Source organism: Balaenoptera musculus, chromosome 7 (genome assembly GCF_009873245.2).
Source record: "Balaenoptera musculus isolate JJ_BM4_2016_0621 chromosome 7, mBalMus1.pri.v3, whole genome shotgun sequence".
Taxonomy (NCBI): Eukaryota; Metazoa; Chordata; class Mammalia; order Artiodactyla; family Balaenopteridae; genus Balaenoptera; species Balaenoptera musculus.
This window is the reverse complement of record NC_045791.1, coordinates 98096769-98122116: the sequence shown is the minus strand read 5'-3', so window position 1 is coordinate 98122116 and position 25348 is coordinate 98096769. Positions and strand designations below refer to the sequence as shown.

At 38.4% G+C, this 25348-nt stretch overlaps 1 protein-coding gene across 2 annotated transcripts in view; it reads right to left on the bottom strand.

Annotated features, from left to right (window-relative positions):
• The window catches only part of ACSL3 (acyl-CoA synthetase long chain family member 3), a 79650-nt gene that overhangs the window by 30824 nt on the left and 23478 nt on the right, over window positions 1-25348 (bottom strand). The window lies entirely within an intron of this gene.

Here is a 25348-nt window from a genome sequence, read left to right as displayed (position 1 = left end):
AGATCATTCTTAAATAACTTTAAAGAAAAAGTCTTCATATCAGATAGGCACACGATTTTTTTTCCAATAAGCAGCAGCTAGTATACTGGCCGCCAGCAATGTCCTGTCCACTCCTGATATTTACAGGATACACATTTATGCCATATCTATTAACAATGGGATTTCTACAGAAAAGTTTCCACATCATTCTGTAAACAGGTGGCTTTTCCAACCTAACCCCAAGTAACCACAAATACTTCCCAGTGGCGAAGAGGAAGCAAGCCAGAAGACCTACAAGAGAATGGAGACCAACAATGCACCCATTTCCGTTCTTCAGTGTCTCATTACATTAGAGATGGCAAACACTTAGCACATATGCCACATTCTCCTCTCTCCTGACCCCTGCAACCACTGCTAAATCATCACTGCTTTCTTTCCCAGGGAGCCCCCTTCTCCCACTCTAGGCAGCAACAAGCAATTGGAGTTAGCAAGCAATATGAAATTCACTTCCCACAGTGATTCTAGATATTTTTCAATGTAGGCAGGTTAAATTGTGAAGCAAGAAGACAACAGACTTTGGACATTTTATATGTTGCATTTATCAGATTTATTGAGACTCTCCTATGTGTCAGACAGTGTTCTAAGTACAGAGACTATAATAGTGAAGGAAACAATCTAAGTCTCTCCTCCCATGGAACCTATACATTCCTTGGGAGAGGTAGACAAATATCATCAGATGGTGAGAAACCCTAAGAGGGAAAAATGAACCCAGTAAGGGAAATACTAGGTGACCAGGCAAGGCTAAAGAGGCGCTCTAGTATGTGGGTGGTCCACGAGAGCCTCCCTGGCCAGTGATATTTGAGCTGAGACTTAAAGGAAGAGGGAGAGTGGGGAGGAAGAACACGAGGCAGAGGACACGGGCTTTGTTCGCTAGGTAGGTGATAATATCATTTTTGAAGAAACAAAACTGAAGCTAACTACTAACTGATTACTCCACCCAGCTCTAAATCCAGGATTACGATTTCTAGCATTCTTCATCTCCATGTTGTAGAAATTCTGTTCTGGCCAAGAGATCTGACGAATCCCTTCTTTCACCCAGTCTCCACTCAGGGCAGAAGATCTACGGCAGACGCAGCAGACCAAGACTACTGGGCACCGTGATTCGTAAGGTGGATGCAGGGAGAGACACTCCAGAGACCGGTGGCTACAGCCAAGCCCAGGACCCCACTCACAGAGCAGAGGACAAGCTGCTGCCCCTGGCCCTGGCCCTGGAGCAATGGCACAGAGGTTCTCCCCAGGCCAGAGAAGCAGGCTGTAAGAACACAGAACCACTCAGCAATCCCTAAGAGGACTGACCTTAGCTGGAACAGAGAACAGAGAAGTTCAAGCCTAATGGCACTATGGAAAACAATGGAGACTTCAGTGGTGAGCAACTAAGATGAGGCTGGTAGTTCCACAACAGAAACAAGCAGAAGAACAGATCCAGAGAAGTTCAATGGAATCATGGAAAGAGACAGCTAGGAAGAGCCCTCCTAGAGTCAGTGCAGCTCAAAGACTGGCCTCAAACACAACCCCTACAAAAACCATCTAATTTAACTGTATCACACTGTGGGGCAACTTACAGCCCAGGGCACTGTGCAAAACAATAAAGCAATCGACTAGCTATCAGTGGAGAATATTTGCTGGGTGCGGTGCCAACACAGAGGCGGATGAGGGAGAGAGACCGTTAAAGGGAGCCCTACAAGAACCGTGCTGTCACCCCCTGAAGAAGGTACTTCAAAGTAACTGTGCGTGTTCCCAAGGCTGTGCCCTTGAAGGAGCTCCATCAGAGGAGGCACACTGCAGAAAAAGTAAACTTCACCAAAACCGGTCAGCCAAGCCAGCAAACAAGCAAGCAAACAACACAACAAGAAAGTGCGGAAACGGGGAAGGCGGCATCAGTATTCATAACTGCTACAAAAATATCTAAAATGTCCAGTCTACAACAAAAAATTATGAGGCATGCAAACAAACAGGAAAGTATGACCCACACACAGGGAGAAAAGCAGGCAACAGAAATCCTCCTTGAGAGGACCCAAACGTCAGACTTAGCAGACAACGCATCAAAGCAGATATTGTAAGTATGTTCAGAGAACTAAAGGAAACCATTCTTAAAAAATTAAAAGTCAAACTCTGCAACTTTACAAGAAAAGGGACACCTGCGAATTTGCTCATGCACAGCTGGTGAGAAGCCAGGACTCCCAACTGATCTCTGGGCTCTGTTCACCATTCCAAGCTCTTTTCTTCAACAACGTATTGTGTAGTACCCTGAAGAAGGAGTCCAAAGAATCTAGATTTCTGCCAGAAAGGGCATGGGGAGCCACTGAAGGTTTCTGTACAGAGAAGTGGCACAACGAAAACAATGGCCCTAATACTTTCAGGACATCAGAACTGCAAAGAATAGAGATGTACCTTAATAACCCAGGAGAATGATGTTATCTCACTAAGTACTCTGAAATTTAATTCTGCATGTTTGTATTTTGAATTTAAAAATAACTGTGATTTAAAAAACTATCTGTATCCACCAATGATATGACTGCAGTATAGAAAATCCAAAGGAATCCACTGAAAAACTAATGGAACAAACAAAGAGTTCAGCAAAGGTTGCAGGATATAAGATGAATATACAAAAATAAATTGTATTTCTATACACTAGCAATGAATAATGGGAAAATGAAGAAAACAATTATATTTACAACACTTTCAAAAATACTGAGGATTAGATATAACAAGAAGTGCAAACTTTGTACTATGAAAACCACAAAACATTGTTTAAAGATATTAAAGACCTAAATAGAAAACATCCTGTTTATGGATTTTAAAACTTAATATTGTTAAAATAGCAACATTCCCCAAACTGATGTACAGATTCAACACGATGCTTATCAAAATCTCTGCTGACTTTTATAGAGAGTTTTGTTAAGCTGATCCTAAAATTCACACGGAAATTCGAAGTAGCCAGAACAGCCAAAACTTTTGAAAAGGAACAAAGTTGAAGTGCTCACACATCTCAATTTCAAAGCTTAATACAAAGCAATATTAATCAAGACAGTGTGGTACTAGAAAAAGTACATATGTATAGATTAACAGAATAAAATTGAGAGTCCAGAAATAAACTTTTCTATTATGGACAACTGATTTTCAACAAGATGGCAAAAAAACTCAATAGGGAAAGAACAGTCTTTTCAACAAATGGTGCTGGAACATCTGGACATCTACACATAAAACAACGAAGATGAACCCCTTTCTTATACCATACAAAAAAATTAACTTAAAATGGATCACAGGCCTAAATATAAGAACTAAAACTATGAAACTTTAATAAGTACTAATCATTGAGTATAAAGTGTTTCAAGAAGAGTACAGTAAAAGGTAGAGGTTAGTTCTGGCTTCTTCTGAGACATCCTCTTGAACCAAACAGCTATTTATTATGATCTTAAAAGTCTGGGGATAGGGAGGGCAGAGGAATGGAGATTTTGAATAGATGATACCACATAGCTTGAACAAGCACCAAAATCAGCAGGTGTTCAGGAAATAATCAGCCACCCAGTAGAGCAGGGTAGGGATGAGGAGATGAGAGATGAGGGCAGGGTATTAAAGGTCCCAAATTTTAAAGGTCAAATTGTTGTGGGCTTTGATGCTGAGGAAGAAATTTAGTTTGCATTCCAATGTACATGAACACACAGCATTAGAAAATAACTTTATGCAGAGGCTAACCTGAAGGCAGCAGAAACTGGAGGGAAGGAAATCACATAAGAGGTAACAAGTAATCATTTACTCCTAGGTCACAAGCTATGGTGGGTGTGACAAGGAGCGAGCAGCTAGGATTCCTGGCTCCTAACTGCCCAGAGGCAGGATTGGGTGGCAAGGGTAGCAGCTGTTCCTCCAGCCTTTCCAACAACTGAAATCTTTCTGCTTAACATAGTGAGGGTGGTACTGTACCTGAATCGTGAACAGAATAAAGTTGCAAATTAGAGCAGAAGCAGTGAAAGGAGGGAAAACAGCTGGGGTGCCTTCAACTGAGACAGAAACGCACACAGTGAAGAGGTTGCTCAGTGGCTGGATGATTGGTGGAAAGAAGATGAATACAAGTCTTGAAAATAATGGGTTTAAGATGTCTGTGTGTCATCCAAACACACAAACTGTGAAAGTTAAGAAGGGTCAGAGCTGCCCAAAAAGAACACACAGGAAACCTCCAAGATAAGTTCAAGGACAGAAAACTTTGGAGGGAAACTAATGCCAAGACTGAGAGGAGGAAAATCCCACGGAAAAGGCCAATAAAGTAGGAGAACTTGGAAAGGGCAGTGTCATGAAAGTCAAGGGAGGGGAGAGTCAATGGTGTCAAGAGTAGCCTAGATGTACCAGTCACATGCAATTAAGACATTTAACTTTTCTAAAATGTTTTAGATAAACTAGGTAAAGTAACAAAACTTTGGTCAATTGCATCTTATTTGCTCAATGGCTACAGAAAATGTAGACTAGTGTCAACTGAAAGAAAGCACATCCAAAAAGTCGAGTGTTATGTTTTATTCCACAGACATACTGAGAGCTTAAGCCCAGGAGACAGGCTCTCAGCTAGCTCTGAAAGACTATTCCAAAGAGGTAAGGAAGGAGCCAGGATATATAGGAGTTCTGCAAAAACAAACCAGGTAGTTGAATATCAAAAGATTTCTGCTAATTAAAGAAAACAAACAAACATCAAGTTAATGAATTTAGTGCTTTTCTATGTATAGGAAGATGCAAGAGTCTGGGCTCACTGAAATCATTCCTTTGATATGCACCTTAACTGTGTAGGGCCAGTATTCTGTTTTTCTCTATCCTGAATGGGCTCGTGGCTTGACCGCCACAACATCCTTTGTTTACTGATGCGGCAGGCAACATTCTTCATCCACACTAGGAAACCAGTCACAGCTACTTTATTATGTTGCCACAGCTTAGAATATGAGTATCACCTTTCAGAAAGTAAACTTGAACCATTAAATCTATTAACCTTTTCCTTCACAGCTTCTAGGTTTCCAATTTAGTTTAAGAAGGCATCATCCAACCCCAGGGTTAAACTAATGGTATCCTATATTTTTTTCTAGTATTTGCAAAATCTTTATATTTTGATCTTTAATCAACATGGAATTTATTTTTCTCCATTGTGTAAGGGAAAAAGCTAACTTTTCCTTTCAGGTGAACTGTCTGAACCATTTATGAAATAAACCATCCTTTTCTCAATTAACCAGAATGTCATCTTCCATAATAAGTTATCATTCACACTTGGATTCGTTTCTGGACGCTGTTCTGTTTCTCGGATCCATCTGTCTACTGCTTTGCTAATACCACACTACACCAAAGACAGATCTACAACAATGCTTCTTCAGCTGTGATCCATGGACCAATCAGATCAGAGTTACCTTAGAGTATATTTTAAATAAAGATTCCTCAGACATACCTTTCCCTTCCTTTCCTTCCCGATACCTATAAGCTGAAAACTACTAGCAGACTCAGTTTTAAACAGCAACCATGTGATGTTAATGTGCACTTACGTTTGAGAACTACTGCTTTAAATAGCTGGTAAGACCCTCACTAGCCATATTTTTCAAAATTTTCTCATCAATTCTTAGAAATTAATTCCACATAAATTTTAAAGATTTAACATTTCTTTACGGTGAAACACAATTTAAAAAATCAGAGACTTCCCTGGTGGCGCAGTGGTTAAGAATCCACCTGCCAATGCAGGGGACATGGGTTCGATCCCTAGTCTGGGAAGATCCCACATGCCGAGGAGCAACTAAGCCCGTGCGCCACAACTCCTGAGCCCATGTGCTGCAACTACCGAAGCCCGCGCGCCTAGAGCCCATACTCTGCAACGAGAGGCCACCGCAATGAGAAGCCCACGCACAACAACAAAGCGCAGCCCTCGCTCGCCGCAACTAGAGAAAGCTCGCGTGCAGCAACGAAGATGCAACACAGCCAAAAAATAATAAAAATTAAATTAAAAAATCAAAATAAAAAAATCAAAGAGGAACAAATATCATATACATCACTTATATGTGGAATCTAAAAAAATGATACAAATGAACTTATTTACTAAACAAAAATAGACTCACAGACATAGAAAACAAACTATGGTTACCAAAGGGGAAAGGGCGGGAGAGGATAAATTAGGAATCTGGGACTAACAGATACATACTACTATTGATACGTATAAAATAGATAAACAACAAGGACCTACTGTATTGCACAAGGAACTATATTCAATATCTTGTAATAACCTATAATGGGAAAGAATCTGAAAAAGAATATATATGAATGAATCATTATGCTCTTCACCTGAAACATTGTAAATCAACTATATTTCAATTAAAAAAAGGAAAACAAGATTTAGGGAAAAAAAAAAATACCATGACAAAATATACAATGAACTCCTATAAATTAAAAAAAAAAAAAATTCAAGCAACAAAAAGGAAAACTGGGCAAAGAATATGTACAGAGAAGCCAAAAAAGAGGAAATGCAGATGGCTAATACATACAGATAATATATTCTCCGGAACTTGTAATCAAGATTAAAATGAAGCCATACTAATTTGCAACCAATAGTTTCACAAATATGTAAAAGACTACCATATCCAGAGTGCACTGAAGTATTCCAGCAGTACAGTATCAATATTTAAAACACACACACACACAAAACACACCCTTTGCAATCCCACATTCAGACTGTAGTCTACAGAAAAGCAAATGCTTATTAAACATATAAACAAAGATTCAATCATTCACTTGCCAAATAAATATTGAACACAGACTCCATACCCAGACCTCTTCCAGAGGATGAAGCCACAGTCATGAACAAAACATGGGAAGCAAGCAGACCACGCACAAGTAACTAAATATCGAGAGGTAACAGGAGCTACCGAGACAAATGAAGCAGGTTAAAGGGAATGAACTTGGGGGAGGAGAGGGCCGCTGCATTAGAAAGCAGTAAGAAAAGGCATCTCAGATGTTACGAGCGGACATCTGGGAGAAGCGCACCCTAGCTGAACCCAGGGAGGGAGGGGGACAGTGAAAGGAGACAAGGTCGGAGAGGATACTGTGAGAAAGGGGCCGGATCCTGAAGGGCCGGTCACTGTGAGAACAGTACTGACGCGGGAGACCGCAGCTGCTGCAGGAGCTCTGACAGGGATCAGATGGTGAGATGACACTGGCTTAGACCAGAGGAGGACGAAGGCGGCAGTGAGAAATGAACTGGCTCTGTTTTGAAGGTACAGCCTTGTATACAGTGAGAGAGAAAGAGCAGTCAAAAGTGACTCTAAGGTTTTTGGCCTGAGACATTGAGAAATATTGAGCTGTCATTTACTGAGACAGGGAAGACCGCAGGGGGAGCAGATTTTGAAAAAATATAGTTCCGTTTTGTGGAAGGTTAACTTTGGGAATTCTCAGCCTAGTTACGGTATTTCAGGCATGAGACTGGCTGAGATGGCCTAGGGAGTGAGAAGAGGTACCAACAGCAGACCCTGGGGCATGTCAATGTTTAGAGGACTCGGGGACGAGAGGCGCCAGCAAACAGAGCATGAGAGGAGGGGTCAGTGCTGACAGAGGAAAAGCAGGAGGGTGGAGTCAAGGAGCACCGATGCGCTTTACACATGTTGTCAACAAAGGTAAATGTAAGCCAAGCCACCAATGAGATGAGACTTCACGCCCATTAGGATGGCCATTACCAAAACAGAAAAAAACAAAACAGAAAATAAAAAGCATTGGCTGGGGGATGGAGGTGGTGGAGAAACTGCGACCCTTATTCACTGCTGGTGGGAATGTAAAATGGTACAGCTGCTACTGAAAACAGACTGGCAGTCCCTTAAAAAAATTAAACACAGAATTACCATATGATCCAGCAATTCCACTTCTGGGTATATTTCCAAAAGAACTGAAAGCATGGACTCAAACAGATATCTGCACACCAAAGTTCACAGCAGCGTTACTCATAACAGCCAAAAGACAGAAACAACCCAAATATCCATGACGCATACATGTATAAACAACATGTGGCAGCCACACAATGGAGTGTTATTCAACCTTGAAAAACGAATGAAGTTCTGAGACATGCTACATGTATGAACCCTGAAAACATTACACTGTGAAATAAGGCAGACACAAAAAGACAAATATTTGATTCCACTTTCATGAGATACTTAAAATATGCAAATCCATAAGAGACAAAGTAGAATGGTGGTTGCCAGGTGCTGAGGGGGCAGGGGAATGGAAAATTATGTTTAATGGGTACAGAGTTTGGAACGATGGGAAAGTTCTGGGGAACGGCTGATAGTGATGGGTGCAGAACAATGTGAATATACTTAATGCCCACTATACACTCAAAGATGATTACAATGAATAATAGTATATTTTGTTAGGTATATTTTACTACAATTTTTTAAAAATAAAAAATAAAAAAAAAAGATGAGGACTGGGAATCAGACACTGGATTTAACAACATGAAGGTCACTACTGACCTTGAAAAGAACTGTGGTTAAAGATCAAAGCCCAACTGGAGAGAGTTCGAGAAAGAATAGGAAGACAGCTCCTAGGATAGGATTCTTATCCTATTTCTATAGGATGGGATTTTATCAGGCAAGTTCCAGAACAAAACAGGGGTAAAGAAAGGAAAGATAAGTAAACTAAGTCTGTTTCCAAGGGAGTGAGTATAATGACTGATAAGGCAATTTTAACTTGAGAAAGGAAGGCCACGAGGAGGGAAAGCATTTATGAGGAGACAGATCAGTGGAATTAGTCACAGAATTGCTGGAGGTGAGGTGCTAAAAGGGTGTAAATTGGAACCACAGGAGGTAATGGTCTGTGCAGAATGTTTTAAGTTGAGATTGCTGAGGGCGTATGGTTATCCATCACAGGGAGGTCTAGATTATAGTAACGGAGAAAGGGGAAGCAGAGGCAGACTGGACTATGAGATCATTTAAGGACAGGAGGTTAAGGAAATGAAAGGCTGTGGTATTGGAAAGATTGAAAACGCTAAGAATCGTGATAGGACAGCAGTAGAGTCATAGGAAGCCTGAGGTTCTAATATTTAAGGAATAAGGGGATAGATGACTATAACAAAAAAGGAATCATGTATGGTAAGTAGTACAGTCTGTAGGCAAAGCTTGGAGGATGTGGTAGTACTGTTTCAAAGGCAAAAAAACTGTTAATCAGATTAGGCCCAAGATGGAGTCGCTCATGCTAAGCCCCACGTCAGCAAAGCAAAACTTAGCTAAGTTTCTAAGCTCAGCTCTCCCAGAAAAGGCAGGCATAGGTCAACCAATAAGTCTTGCCTGCTCAGCACAAGTTACCTGACCCAGCTCCAATACCACCCTTTGCACCATATAAAGGAAAATAAGCCTGCTTTAACCAATCAGCAAATGCCCAGTATAACTTCCTTTTTCCTGCTCATTGTGATCTACAAAAACTTCTTGCTTTGTACAGCTCTTTGGAGCTCCTTTCTGTCTGCTAGATTGGATGCTGCCTAATTCTTGAACTGCTGAATAAATCCTACTAGATCAGAAAATTGTGGAAAATTTTAACAACTAAAAACAGAAAACAATCTAAAATCAAAGAACGGCTAAAGAACTTACACATCCATTACAGCCGTTACAAACGATTATGGACGATTATGTGTGGACAATTATGCAGCCATTACAAACAAGTTATATGTACCTGCAATTAACCTAGAGGGACTTCCACATATCTTGTTAATTGTAAAAAAATTTAAATGCAGCTATAATTGGTCAAAGTACATTTAATCTTTGAAGACCATAATAACTTCCACCTTTACAATGCTCTCAGAACTGCTAATTAAAATAACAAGATGAGTCAAGTTTAACATTAAAAGAAAATGACCCATCATTATTTACACAATGATAGATTAGCCAACACTAAATCTTAAAATGTGAAACTGTGTGATTACAACTAGCTAGGTTCAAACACCTGAAATATGTTTTTATGATGTTTTATGTAAATGGTCAATTGTATTACATCAAAATAAGTTATTCAGATCTTATATAATTTTATTTAGCTTTTGTTTAAAATCATAATGATGAAGTTTAAGAAAAATCTCTCCAAGTGTGGCCTCTATTATTTGAGAAGAAGAACACAGGAGACTTGGAGAGAGTGGAGGAGGAGGAAGGAGGGCAGACAGGATTACGCCTAACTGTCAGAACACTGAAGACAGAAGCTGAGGTTATGAAAATGACTGTGCATAAAGCAATGGAGATTAATGCCCACCTACAAAACCACCTTCAAATAATATGCTTCAGGAGCATATGAAATTCTGATGTTAAGATAAAATTTTACGTTTTAAATTGTTACCAAGGGGTATTAGTAATATCATAGTCATACAACCTATATTAAGTCCCCACTTTTCTTTAAATGCCAGCCCCTCCCCAAAAAAAAAGCTACAAATTCTCATATGAACAGCTTCCAGAGACAACATGTTTTAGTAACAGGGAAAAAAATGTAAATGCCTGAATTTATGGGGTGGGGTGTCGGGGCATAGGCTGCCAAAGGGATCAAGTTCATACTATCGTATTCCATGGTTCTACCTGCTTAGATCTGGTTCATCTACAAGAAGGTCATAGGCTCAGGAGAGATGCAACATAGCAGTATCTCAATCCATCAACCTCCACAAGTTGGAGGACTGAACAACGGAAATGGGAGTCACTCTGAATCTAAGACATCTGCAATATCTACAGGAGGGAAGAGGTCAATTAACACCATTATATTCCCTCTGCCAACAGAGACTTTTACGCTTCCACACTCACCCCGACCAAGAAAAGGCACCTGAAGGTTCAACTTCCAGAGCAGGGGAAGAACCCCTAAACTTGTAAATTCTCCTACAAATTCACTGGGGGCAGAGGGAGTGACCCAAAAAGAGAGAGGAGGTGACAAAAAAATGCTCCAGAGGGGGCATCCTGATGCCCACAATTTATTTCTTGCTTAACCTTGCCCACCACCCAGTCCTATTTCCTCCTATTTTCCTTGTAGCCTACACACCTAAACATGCATCAATACTATATAACTACTCATATCTGGAAAAAAATACAGCTTAGCATTTTATCTCTAATGAGGTATAAGTGGATTGCACAGCAATGAATATCAAGAAATCTGTATTTGCTGGCATAAAGCGTAACTAGAATTTTTCACCAAGCTTGCAATAAATGGGAAGCAATTCTGAGTACCAAGAAAGCAAGTAATATGTAGGGAGCTTCATATAATCTCATTTAATTGTCACAAAAACCCAATTTCAAACAGATCGTGCCCAAAGACACATCTAACAGATGAGGTGAAATTTTAACCAACATGTTTGACTCCAAAGCTAACCCAAACTTTTTAATTCCCCATACCTCCTAAACTCTTTTTTAAAAAAGGGGTGGAAAAAAAAGATAAAAAGCCCTTCACTACTTATAGATTCTCCCTTCCACAACAGTTACAGTCACATACATTCTACAGAAACCAAGAGTCCTGATAAATTATCCAAATTACTTATTTTGAAATAAGAAACTGGGGTCAAGAAGGGCAGAAAGAAAGATTTCCTTTCCAAAACTAGGCTTTACTGAATTGTCATAGAAAATGCAGCCAGCAATTATGATTTGCTATCAGGAAAGAATTTTAGAGGCGGGACCCTGGCTCTGATGAACATGTTTGCTTCTCTGCCTCCCAATGCTAAGATCCTAATATGAAAAATACACATCTGCTTCAGGAGAATGATTTTAAAACATTCACTGACTCTATGCACTGCTGCAAAAAACACACAAAAAAACACCCAGACCCTAACTGTAGGAAAGTTTTTTTTAATTCTTACAAATATCAACATATAAGCTAATTTACTATGTTGACTCAGTACTGCATTGGTTCTCACCTCTTCCTTTACTGAAAGAGATTTTTCCTTTATAAAACTTCAAATACTAATGCAACCTTTCACAAGTTTAAAAATGCGAACTCTGACCTCACAGCTATTACTATTCTATGAATGAAATTAGACTGTACAGCAAGTACTTCCTTAATACAACAAATTAAAAAGCTCAAGAAATTCTGGACCAGAAAGTCTATTAAAGACATTTTTAGAGGGATGAGTCATATTACCATCTGGATTAAGTGAACTTTCAATTCACAACTAGGAAATGTGATGAGGAAATAATAGTTTGGTCTTTTCAAGAAAACTATGAGGCTTATATTTATTCTAACCTCAGAAAATAAGATTTTGACCCTAAAGACATATATTGGAAGGGAAAAAGGAAGAAAAGGAAGGAAAGAAAGAGAAAAGGGGAGAAAGGGAGGAAAATTAAAGTCTTTGCCATAAATATAAATTAAAAACTGAAAAGCAGTAAAAAAAAAAAAAAAAAAAAAATTCCTATTTAAAATTGTGTCAAAAAAAAAAAATACCTAGAAATAAATTAACCAGTCTCCCAAGGCAAATGAAATAAAAGCAAAAATAAACAAATGGAATCTAGTTAAATGCTTTCACACAACAAAGGAAACCATAAATAAAAAGATAACCTACAGAATGGGAGAAGATATTTGCAACGATGAGACTGACAAGGCGTTAATATCCGAAATATACAAACAGCTCATAAAGCTCAGTATCAAAAAACCCCAAACAACCCAATCAAAAACTGGGCAGAAGACATTTCTCCAGAGAAGACATACAGCTGGCCAACAGGCACATGAAAAGATGCTCAACACCACCAATTAGTAGAGAAATGCAAATCAAAACTGCAATGAGTCTCACACCTGTCAGAATGGCTACCATCAAAGAGTCCACAAATAACAAATGCTGGAGAGGGTGTGATATATTCTTACACTGTCAGTGGGAATATATCAATAATTTGGTGCAGCCACTATGGAAAACAGTATGGAGGTTCCTTAAAAAACTAAAAATAGAGCTGCCATATGATCCAGCAATTCCACTCCTGGGCATGTATCTGGAAAAGATGAAAACTCTAATTCAAAAAGATACATGCACCCCAACGTTCACAGCAGCACTATTTACAATAGCCAAAACACAGAAGCAACCTAAATGTCCACTGACAGAAAAATGGGTAAAGAATATGTCATATATATATACAATGGAATACTACTCAGCCATAAAAAAGAATGAAGGGCTTCCCTGGTGGCGCAGTGGTTGGGAATCTGCCTGCTAATGCAGGGGACACGGGTTCGAGCCCTGGTCTGGGAGGATCCCACATGCCGTGGAGCAACTGGGCCCGTGAGCCACAACTACTGAGCCTGCGCGTCTGGAGCCTGTGCGCTGCAACAAGAGAGGCCACGATAGTGAGAGGCCTGCGCACCGCAATGAAGAGCGGCCCCCGCTTGCCGCAACTGGGGGAAGCCCTCGTGCAGAAACAAAGACCCAACACAGCCAAAAAATAAATAATAATTAAAGGTGCTAATAATTTAAAAAAAATAAAAGAATGAAATATTGCCATTTGCAGAAACATGGATGGATCTAGAGAATATCATACTAAGTGGAGTAAGTCAAACAGAGAAAGACAAATATCATAGGTGTCACTTACATGTGGAATCTTAAAAAAAAAAGACACAAATGAGCTTATTTACGAAACAGAAATAGACCTGCAGACACAGAAAACAAATTTATGGTTACCAAAGGGGAAAGGGGAGAAGGGATAAATTAGGCATTTGGGATTAACATATACACATTATCATATATAAAATAGATAAGCAACAAGGACCTACTGTATAGTACAGGAAACTATACTCAATATTTTGTAATAACCTATAAAGGGAAAGAATCTGGAAAAGTATATGTATATTCTCTACATGTATAACTGAGTATATATATTCTTTATACATACATAACTGAATTCTTATTTATATTCTTTATATATACATAAAAACTGAATCACTGTGCTGTACACCTGAAACTAACACAACACTGTAAACCAACTATACTTCAAAAAAAAAATGTTCAGCTTTCTCAAAGGGTAAAAATAATAATAATACAAATGGATCTATACAAAACAGAAACAGATTCACAGGTGTAGAAAACAAACTTATGGTTACCAAAGGGGAAGTGGGGGGAGAAAAAATTAGGAGTATGGGATTAAAAGCTACAAAGTACTATACATAAAATAGATAACCAACAAGGATTTACTGTATAGCACAAAGAACTACATTCAATATATTATAATAACCCATAACGGAAAGTAATCTGAAAATACAGATATATGTCTGAAAACGTTTATTCCATTTTCCTTTTCTAAATAAAGTCCAAGCCAGATGTTCTTTCAAAAAATAAAAAATGCTGGGTACCGGCATAAAATTAAACAAGAAACAAAGAAATTAGGCAAGGAAATTTATACCTTTTTCTGCTTGTTATAGAACAAGGATTTTAAACAAATTCATGCACAAGAATACACGAATACACACCTACACCAGTCTCAGCTCTGCAACCAATTACTATGAGTCTTTGTCCCAGTCACTAAATCCTAATTTGCTTACCATTAATGTTGATGGAATTCAACTACATCTATTTCAAGACTATATTCTATTGATGTAAAGGACTCCCAGACTGATTTAGAAGTACTGACAACCGTCAAACACTGGAGATTTAAATGCCCTGAGGAACCCATTTCTGTCTTCTTTATAAGGTACATCCCCTCTCCTTTTGGGGGTGAAGGGAAAAGGGGTAGGGAAAGAGTTCCCTGCTTAAAAACACACACACACAAACACACATACACACACAAAGAAAAAACACTCAACGAGAAGACTTCTAAAAATCCATTTCAAAAATTCTAACATTTTCGGGACTTCCCTGGTGGTCCAGTGGTTGAGACTTTGTCTTCCAATGCAAAGGGTGCAGGTTCGGTCCCTGGTCGGGGAGCTAGGATCGCACATGCCTCCCGGCCAAAAAACCAAAACATAAAAACAGAAGCAATATTATAACAAATTCAATGAAGACTTTAAAAATGGTTCACTTCAAAAAAAAATTCTAACATTTTCTAATCAGATTGCCTCCATGGTGAGAAAAAGAAGAGTTGCAAGAAAGGCGTAGGGAAAGTCTTTACTTCCTTTTCATTTTGAATCACGTGAACGTACTATCTTAACAACAACAAAAGTACTTTTTAACGTATCTATAGTCTAAAGATGATATGGGTGATCTGTGAGATTGTGCTGGTGTTGGACAGACTGATCCAACAAAGAGGAGAGGGGTTCAGATCTGGGTTAAGTTTCCCACCACGTAAAGGAGAACTGCTCAAACACACACACACACACACACACACACACACACGTTTTAATGCATCAGATCTGGGTTAAGTTTCCCACCATGTAAAGGAGAACTGCTCAAACACACACACACACACACACACACACACACACACACACGTTTTAATGCATCAGATCTGGGTTAAGTTTCCCACCATGTAAAGGAGAACTGCTCAAACACACACACACACACACACACGTTTTAATGCATTGGCAAAATGTGGTTTCATATATTCATCCTGACCTCTCACATCTATGTCCACTTGGCTAAAAGAACGAGTCAAGTACCCCAGAAAAGGAAACGGCCAGATGATGCTCCCTTACATAGATAAATGTACAAACCTGAGGTCCACACAGAAAAAGCAGTCAAGTGGCCTTTTTACCCGTTAGAATGTCCCTTCACTCTTCCTTAGGGTTGCCAGATTTAACGAATAAAAATACAAGATGCCCAGTTAAAGCTGAATTTCAGTTAAACAACAAATTTCAGTGTACATATGTCCGTGCAATATCTGGGACATCCAGTAAACCATTATTCAACATTTATCTGAAATTCAGCTTTAACTAAGTGCCTGGTATTTTATATGGCAACCCTACTCCCATCCCCAATCCACCACAAAGTGGGAAAATTAGGATGACCAACCACTCTGGTTTGCCTGGGACTTCAGGGTTTCCTGGGACACAGGACTTTTCAGTACTAAAACCAGGGAAGTTCCAGGCAAACCAGAATGAGCTAGTCACCCTAAAATTAATCATTTCACCAAGTAAGCAAACCAATTATAGCCTGGGCTCCACCACTAGTTAAGTCTGATCTTTTACTAATGAAATAACTTTTCTGTACCTTATTTCCCCATATGTACAAAATGTAAAGTGCAGTAGATATAAGGGACTCTGGAAAAATGCAAAGGCATGATAAATGCTAGTTATTAGCATAGCTGGTTTGGGTACAAAGTTCTTTTTCATGTGGAGCTTCAAAGCAGACAGGTACTTGTTTTACTTAAATACTTTTTACATGACCTACTGAAGGTCCTATTCCTTGCAACACTGGTTTGATTGCACACAGAAACTGTTCAACAGACCTGCTCCTTTCAGAACTAAGGCTACGCTCTGGGTTTGATGCTGGCCCCCCACGTTCTCACTGTTTAACATGGGACAAGTCAATTAACACCCCCAAGCTTCAGGTTCACTGTAAAACTGGGGTGATAACAAATACCTCACAAAACTCCCTTGAGGAAAAAACAAGAAAAGTAGGTGAAAGCATTCTACATAAATTACAAAATACAACGTACGTTTTAGTAGCAATTTAAATTTGTTTATACAAAACTATGGATACCAATATCAATATTTTTATCTTAGTAATTTCTTTTACCCCTCTGATTCTGAAGGTACTGAAGTCAATTCAACTGTACTCTGGTTCCACAGCCTAAGCTCTCAGTAAAGCAGACTGGGTTGTTTTTTTTTTTTTTTTTTTTTTTTTGGCTGCGTTGGGTCTTCGTTGCTGCACGTGGGCTTTCTCTAGTTGCGGCGAGCAGGGGCTACTCTTTGTCGCGGTGCGCGGGCTTCTCATTGCGGTGGCTTCTCTTCGTTGTGGAGCACGGGCTCTAGGCACACAGGCTTCAGTAGTCGTGGCACACAGGCTCAGTAGTTGTGGCTCATGGGCTCTAGAGTGCAGGCTCAGTAGTTGTGGCGCACGGGCTTAGTTGCTTCGCGTCATGTGGGATCTTCCCGGACCAGGGCTCGAACCCGCGTCCCCTGCATTGGCAGGCGGATTCTTAACCACTGCGCCACCAGGAAAGTCCCAACACACTGGGTTTGACACTTTGCTCTACTACTTACCAAATGTCACCTTAGGTAAATTACCTTTCTAAGCTTTAGCTCCCTCATCTGTAAAATGTGGAGAATAATATCTGTATCACATAAACAGTTAATACATGTAAAGAATATAACAATTGCCTCATAATAAGCACTGAAATCTCAGCTGCTGCTATTATTATTGATTAAATAAAGATTCAAAGATAAGAAGAAGCTGAAACCATATATACATCCATGAAGTCCCTTATAAAATAGTAAGCAAAAATAATGACGCTTAACACATCTTGTATTTGGAATTGGTACTAGTCCATTGAGCCTCCTTAGCTAGCCAGTCAGTTTTGGGAATTTCTCTCCATGAGCTTTAGTTAGATGATTACAAATTTATGTTTAAGAAAATACATATACTAATATTTTTTTCTCATGTCTAGTACTCCATGCAAAAATTTAAATGTCCTTGGATTTTACAACACAGAACTATTGAATCCCACTCCCTGGATCCCACTCCAGTCCCAAAGGTAGAGAATACATGTGGAACACAACTCAGGACCAACTCTGTTTAACCAATTCAACTTACACAGCCCCCATACACCTAAAGAATATGATCCTCAACAAGCTTCCCTAACTCTCAGGGGTTTAGGTCCACCCTTAACAACCTCATACCTGGACCCAGCAACACACAGGGAAGTACTAAGAGGTGGCTCTGGAGTCCATTCATCTATCTCATTATCGTGTGGTCGATCACCAAACAGTTCCCGCCCAGACAACCACACATACACAAGCCCCAGGTTCAGGGTTCTGAATCATTTTGCCTCAACTTCCTCATCTATGGGAAAGCCTACCCCTACTCTGCTTTCTACTTACCTTCCCAAGACATACACCCTCCTCTTATTATATCCAAAAGAAGTGATAATGAAATTCTCTATACAAAAGTACAGCTTTTCACATTAGAATTTTGTTCAAGGTTGATTCTTTGAAGGGGAATGGGGAGAATGGCATGTTAGTCACTATTACATTACCCAAATGGTAGGGCAGAGAAACCAAACCTAGGAGCCCTACTTAGTAGCACTGTTTTGACATAACAGTATTTACCAGTAAGTACTAACCAGCCAAGAATTGAATTCCTTGACTATATTAAAACATATATTAAATAGGACTATTTTCCCCTTTAGGACTATTCCTTATTTATTCCAGTGATCTCACACAAAATGGCTAATGAGGACCAACTATATAAACATTTCAGGAGAACATGAACTATTAAATTATATAATGACATCAGCTTGGCTGGTTGGTACTTGAGGGTCTTTATAATTCCAACTCAATCCAGCTAAGTGCTATATATAGTATTACATGAACCCATACCTAGAACAGTAAACAGATGGCCTAATTTTTTTGTGGGGGGGGCCCACAACGTGCGGCTTGTGGGATCTTAGTTCCCCAACCAGGGATCGACCCTGGGCCCTCCGCAGTGAAAGCGAAGAGTCCTAACCACTGGACCACCAAGGAATTCCCCAGATGGTCTAATTTTTAAGTGAAGGCTGATTTAGCTGTATTAACAATTTCTCTTTTGAACTTACCTATTTTCTTCCCTAGAGTAAAATTTAAAATAAAACTAAAGAAAATTCAAAGGTTTAATAGTTCCAAACATATGAAATACGTCAGCAAACTAAATGTGCTTATAATGAGCAAAGTATGCACATTTGAGAAAAGAAAGCGCTTCAGGTAAGTTTAGCCTTTAGGAATATGAAGAGATTCAAGTGTCTAAATTAAGATTTTCAGGATAATTTAATCTAAGATAATTTTTAAATGCTTCTAGTAAAAAAGAAAAAAATAATAAAATGCTAGAATAATTTTGCAATCTAAAGTCTACTGAAAATTATCCAGTCTGACTCTATAACCTGTTCTTTCAATTTCAAGGATTTACAAATTGTTCAGTAAGATTCTTTAGATATTTCCTTTTTCACCTCCTCACCCCAAAAGCCCTTCTTATCTAAATCTTGGCATACCAGTTAAAAACAAACTTAAGAAAAAGCAAATAACATATATAATTAGACGTTATAAGTACACTGTGGAAATACACAGAACTGGATGAATGACCTGTATCACAACATTACATCAACTTCATTATTTATACTATCTGAAGAATAAGGTTTAAACATTCAACTACTTCCTTTAGTCAGTAGTCTTTTATTGTATTTTATTCATGATTTTTTCCTTGTTTAATTTACATAAAATATTTTCTTCTTTCCATAAATTCTCAATTATTTTACCACTAATAAAGCTTTATCTAAACAGGTTTCAAAATCAAAGCTACTAAGATAAAGCGTTGTCTTCCCACTCCTCTCCTCCACTCTCTGATGTGCTCAGTCTTCTGGCCTCTGCAGCTTTTCCATCAATGTTCAAAAACTAGATTGTGTTTTAAAAACAGAAGGTGTTAAAAAAAGGAATCCACCTTCAATAGCTATGAGCAGTATTTGGCCTGACTCTAAGAAACCTTTTCGTGTTATGCCAAGAGAGTGGCAAAACCGCTGCTGTCCCCATCTCCTTGCAAACTTATAATCTGTATCATTTTCACTGAAATACAAACGAAAATACTCTGAATAATTTCTCTCTACTGCACGACTATACGCACAAGTAACCCTTTCTGCTACCAGCTGGACGTGGACTACTGGATCAAGTGAGTGATGAAATCCTGAAGGCCATCAAAACTTGTCTACTCTATAAAATATGTAAGTATGAATCACTAGAATCATAGATAGAATTTCCCTTTTTTTAATCAGTATAACTGAACATCAAGAAAAAGAGTAATCAACTTGCTGTGAATCTGTAACATAGATTTAAAACACTACTGAATAGCAATGATAATGAATCTAAATTTATTCACATACAATTCTACTTTTTAATGTTCTTTTTTAAATTCTACATGTCATTTTTTGGGGGGACTACTAATAAATAGCATTAAAATAAAACCCAAATCAAAATCTGCTTCTCCAAATTTCTTACGGAGTTTTAAATGCTTCAATCTAACAACTACACAAAGGATATGCACACATGTGAATCAGGTCAATTTTTACATCATATCTTAAGTCACAAAACTTCTGAATATGAGTAGTTCCCAAATGTGAAGAGGTGGAGTTCTAAGTTTTATAATTCAAGACACTGGGTTTCTCAAATAGTCCATGAAATTCTATTTACTTCATAATATAGCTAACCTACATAAAATAACGAATTTCCTTTCCTCTTTTTGGATACCTGATCAAGTCTAGGCAAAATTATGAGAGACAAAGTTACCTTTGTCACTTTGCCACAGCACTTTTTTCTCCATGCACTGTTTCCCTCCCCCACCCTAAACAGACAGACTAAAATTCCAAAACCACTTCTTTCTCTACCCCAGTATAGGTGACCCTCAATAAAGGCAACACTAATTGCAGTCATTTATATAAATGCTTTACTCTTTAATACCTGTTGTTCAGTACACAGTAAATTAACTTCGCGATTTTAACTTCAATGTAAATCTAAACTATGTTGATCTATTCTTAGCTAGAAATTTAAAGTTTGGGGTTTCCAAAGAATTTCCCTTTTATGTTTGCTAAAAGAAATTTGTAGAGAAAATACAGTGTTCCAATATATTTAGTCACTTCAAAGCATTCTTCATTTAGCCAAGTATATCGCTCAAGAAGATGTAGGCAAAGAAATGTCTAACGTAAAATGAAGGCACACCAATGGGCAAGGTATTTGCCTTTCTCCATCATACCTGCTTCATTAAAAGATGATAATCTTGGATATGCACGTAAAAAATCTAGAAGGACACACTCCAAATTGGTAAGAGGTAACCTCTAGCAAAAGAGACAGGAGACAGGGAAGTTTCCCTTTTACTTACACATTCTTATACTGTTTACAGTTTTTAGTAATAAACATTATTCATGTAATTTCTTAAAATCAGTAGAAAATGTAAAATCAGTAAACTCAACAGTTGTGGGCAAAGATTCTGAAATGATCTTCTGAAATAGATAAATGTCAACAATCATGATTCTAATAGATAAAACGCTTATTGCTCATATTTTCAAAGCACTTGACCAACATGGACTCTTCCTTATAACGGTTCTAACCAATTTTACTTTCACTTCTCAGAATGCTAAAAACTTTCTGGACACCTGATCCTTAAATTCTTGCCCCAAAATTTCACAAATTCTAATTCACTTCAGAAGTCATAGTAAGTAAAGAACAAAACTATGCTGTATTTTACCCCATGACAACTAATTAACAGGAAGATCTTGCTACAGTTTAACAAAAACTCCACTGCTGGACACGTGCGGGTGCAGTGCGCGCAGGCACAGGCATACGACGTCTATAGTCCACGTAAAGCCAGGTCTTCCGGCACTTAAGGATCCACAGAAAGCCATTTTTTGAATGCCTACAATGCAACGGCATTCACTTCACTTTCTAAACCTGATAACCAGGTGGTAGAAGATATGCTTGCTCTTCAGGGCACAGTTCAGCCGGGTGGCTGACAGACTCTTGGTGCTCCAGCCGGGTGCCAAGCCTGAGCTTCTAAGGTGGGAGAGCAGAGTTCAGGACACTGGTCCACCAGAGACCTCCTGGCCCCACATAATATCAAATGGCGAAAGCTCTCCCAGAGATCTCCGTCTCAACACTAAGACCCAGCTCCACTCAATGACCAGCAAGCTACACTGCTGGACACCCCAATGCCAAACAACTAGCAAGACAGAAACACAACACCACCCATTAGCGGAGAGGCTGCCTAAAATCATAATAAGTTCACAGACACCGCAAAACACACCACTGAACATAGTCCTGCCCACCAGAAAGACAAGATCCAGTCTCATCCACGAGAACACAGGCACCAGTCCCCTCTACCAGGAAACCTACACAACCCACTGAACCAACCTTACCCAATGGGGACAGACACCAAAAACAACGGGAACTACAAACTTGCAGCCTGCAAAAAGGAGACCCCAAGCAAGGTAAGTTAAGCAAAATGAGAAGACAGAAAAATACAGCAGATGAAGGAGCAAGGTAAAAACCCACCAGACCAAACAAATGAAGAGGAAATAGGCAGTCAACCTGAAAAAGAATTCAGAGTAATGAGAGTAAAGATGATCCAAAATCTTGGAAATAGAAAGGAGAAAATACAAGAAACGTTTAACAAGGACATAGAAGAACTAAAGAGCAAACAAACAATGATGAACAACACAATAAATGAAATTAAAAATTCTCCAGAAGGAATCAATGGCAGAAGAATGGATAAGTGACCTGGAAGATAAAATACTGGAAATAACTACTGCAGAGCAGAATAAAGAAAAAAGAATGAAAAGAATTGAGGACAGTCTCAGAGACCTCTGGGACAACATTAAACACACCAATATTCGAATTACACGGGTCCCAGAAGAAGAAGAGAAAAAGAAAGGGACTGAGAAAATATTTGAAGAAATTACAGTTGAAACCTTCCCTAATATGGGAAAGGAAATAGTCAATCAAGTACAGGAAGCACAGAGAGTCCCATATACGATAAATCCAAGGAGAAATATGCCAAGACACATATTAATCAAACTATCAAAAATTAAATACCAAGGAAGAATATTAAAAGCAGTAAGAAAAAAGCAACAAATAACATACAAGGGAATCCCCATAAGGTTAACAGCTGATCTTTCAGCAGAAACTCTGCAAGCCAGAAGGGAATGACAGGACATATGTAAACTGATGAAAGAGAAAAACCTACAACCAAGATCACTCTACCATGCAAGAATCTCATTCAGATTCGAAGGACAAATTAAAACCTTTACAGACAAGCAAAAGCTAAGAGAATTCAGCACCACCAAACCAGCTTTACAACAAATCCTAAAGGAACTTCTCTAGGCAGGAAACACAACAGAAGGAAAAGACCTACAATAACAAACCCAAAACAATTAAGAAAAAGATAATAAAGGAACACACATATCGATAACTACTTTAAATGTAAATGGATTAAATGCTCCAACCAAACGACACAGACTGGCTGAATGGATACAAAAACAAAACCCATTCATGTGCTGTCTACAAGAAACCCACTTCAGACCTAGGGACACATACAGACTGAAAGTGAGGGGATGGAAAAAGATATTCCATGCAAATCAAAATCAAAAGAAATCTGGAGTAGCAATTCTCGTATCAGACAAAATAGACTTTAAAATAAAGACTATTACAAGAGACAAAGGACACTACATAATGATCCAGGGATCAATCCAAGAAGATGATGTAACAACTGTAAATATTTATACACCCAACATAGGAGCACCTCAATACTTATGGCAAATGCTAACAGCCATAAAAGGGGAAATCGACAGTAATACAATCACAGTAGGGGACTTTAACACCCCACTTTCACCAATGGACAGATTACCCAAAATGAAAATAAATAAGGAAACACAAGCTTTAAATGATACATTAAACATGATGGACTTAATTGATATTTACAGGACATCCCATCTAAAAACAACAGAATACACTTTCTTCTCAAGTGCTCATAGAACAATCTCCAGGACAGATTATATCTTAGGTCACAAATCAAGCACTGGTAAATTTAAGAAAACTGAAATCGTATCAAGTATCTTTTTCAACCACAACGCTATGAAACTAGACATCAATTACAGGAAAAAATCTGTAAAAAAAAAAAACAACACATGGACACTAAACAATACACTAAATAACCAAGAGATCACTGAAGAAATCAAAGAGGAAATCAAAAAATACCTAGAAACAAATGACAATGAAAACATGATGACCCAAAACCTATGGGATGCAGCAAAAGCAGTTCTAAGAAGGAAGTTTATAGCAATACAATCCTACCTCAAGAAACAAGAAACATCCCAAATAAATAACCTAAACTTACACCTAAAGCAATTAGAGAAAGAAGAACAAAAAAAACCCAAAGTTAGCAGAAGGAAAGAAATCATAAAGATCAGATCAGAAATAAATGAAAAAGAAATGAAGGAAACGATAGCACAGATCAATAAAACTAAAAGCTGGTTCTTTGAGAAGATAAACAAAATTAATAAACCATTAGCCAGACTCATCAAGAAAAAAAGGGAGAAGACTCAAATCAACAGAATTAGAAATGAAAAAGGGGAAGTAACAACTGACACTGCAGAAATACAAAGGATCGTGAGAGATTACTACAAGCAACTATATGCCAATAAAATGGACAACCTGGCAGAAATGGACAAATTCTTAGAAAAGCACAAACTTCTGAGACTGAACCAGGAAGAAATAGAAAATATAAACAGACCAATCACAAGCACTGAAATTGAGACTGTGATTTAAAATCTTCCAACAAACAAAAGCCCAGGACCAGACGACTTCATAGGCGAATTCTATCAAACATTTAGAGAAGAGCTAACACCTATTTTTCTCAAACTCTTCCAAAATAGAGCAGAGGGAAGAACACTCCCAAACTCATTCTACGAGGCCACCATCACCCTGATACCGAAACCAGACAAAGATGTCACAAAAAAAGAAAACTACACACCAATATCACTGATGAACATAGATGCAAAAATCCTCAACAAAATACTAGCAAACAGAATCAAACAGCACAATAAAAGGATCATACACCATGAGCAAATGGGGTTTATCCCAGGAATGCAAGGATTCTTCAATATACTCAAATCAATCAGTGTGATAAACCATATTAAGAAATTGAAAGAGAAAACCCATATGATCATCTCAATAGATGCAGAAAAAGCTTTCGACAAAATTCAACACCCATTTATGATAAAAACTCTCCAGAGAGTAGGCAAAGAGGGAACTTACCTCAACATAATAAAGCCCATATATGACAAACCGACAGCCAACATCGCTCTCAATGGTGAAAAACTGAAACCATTTCCACTAAGATCAGGAATAAGACAAGGTTGCCCACTCTCACCACTAGTATTCAACATAGTTTTAGAAGTTTTAGCCACAGCAATCAGAGAAGAAAAAGAAGAGGAATCCAAATCAGAAAAAAAGAAGTAAAGCTATCACTGTTTGCAGATGACATGATACTATACATAGAGAATCCCAAAGATGCTACCAGAAAACTACTAGAGCTAATCAATGAATTTGGTAAAGTAGCAGGATACAAAATTAATGCACAGAAATCTCTTGCATTCCTATACACTAATGATCAAAAATCTGAAACAGAAATTAAGGAAACACTCCCATTTACCACTGCAACAAAAAGAATAAAACACCTAGGAATAAACCTACCTAAGGAGACAAAAGCTGTGTATGC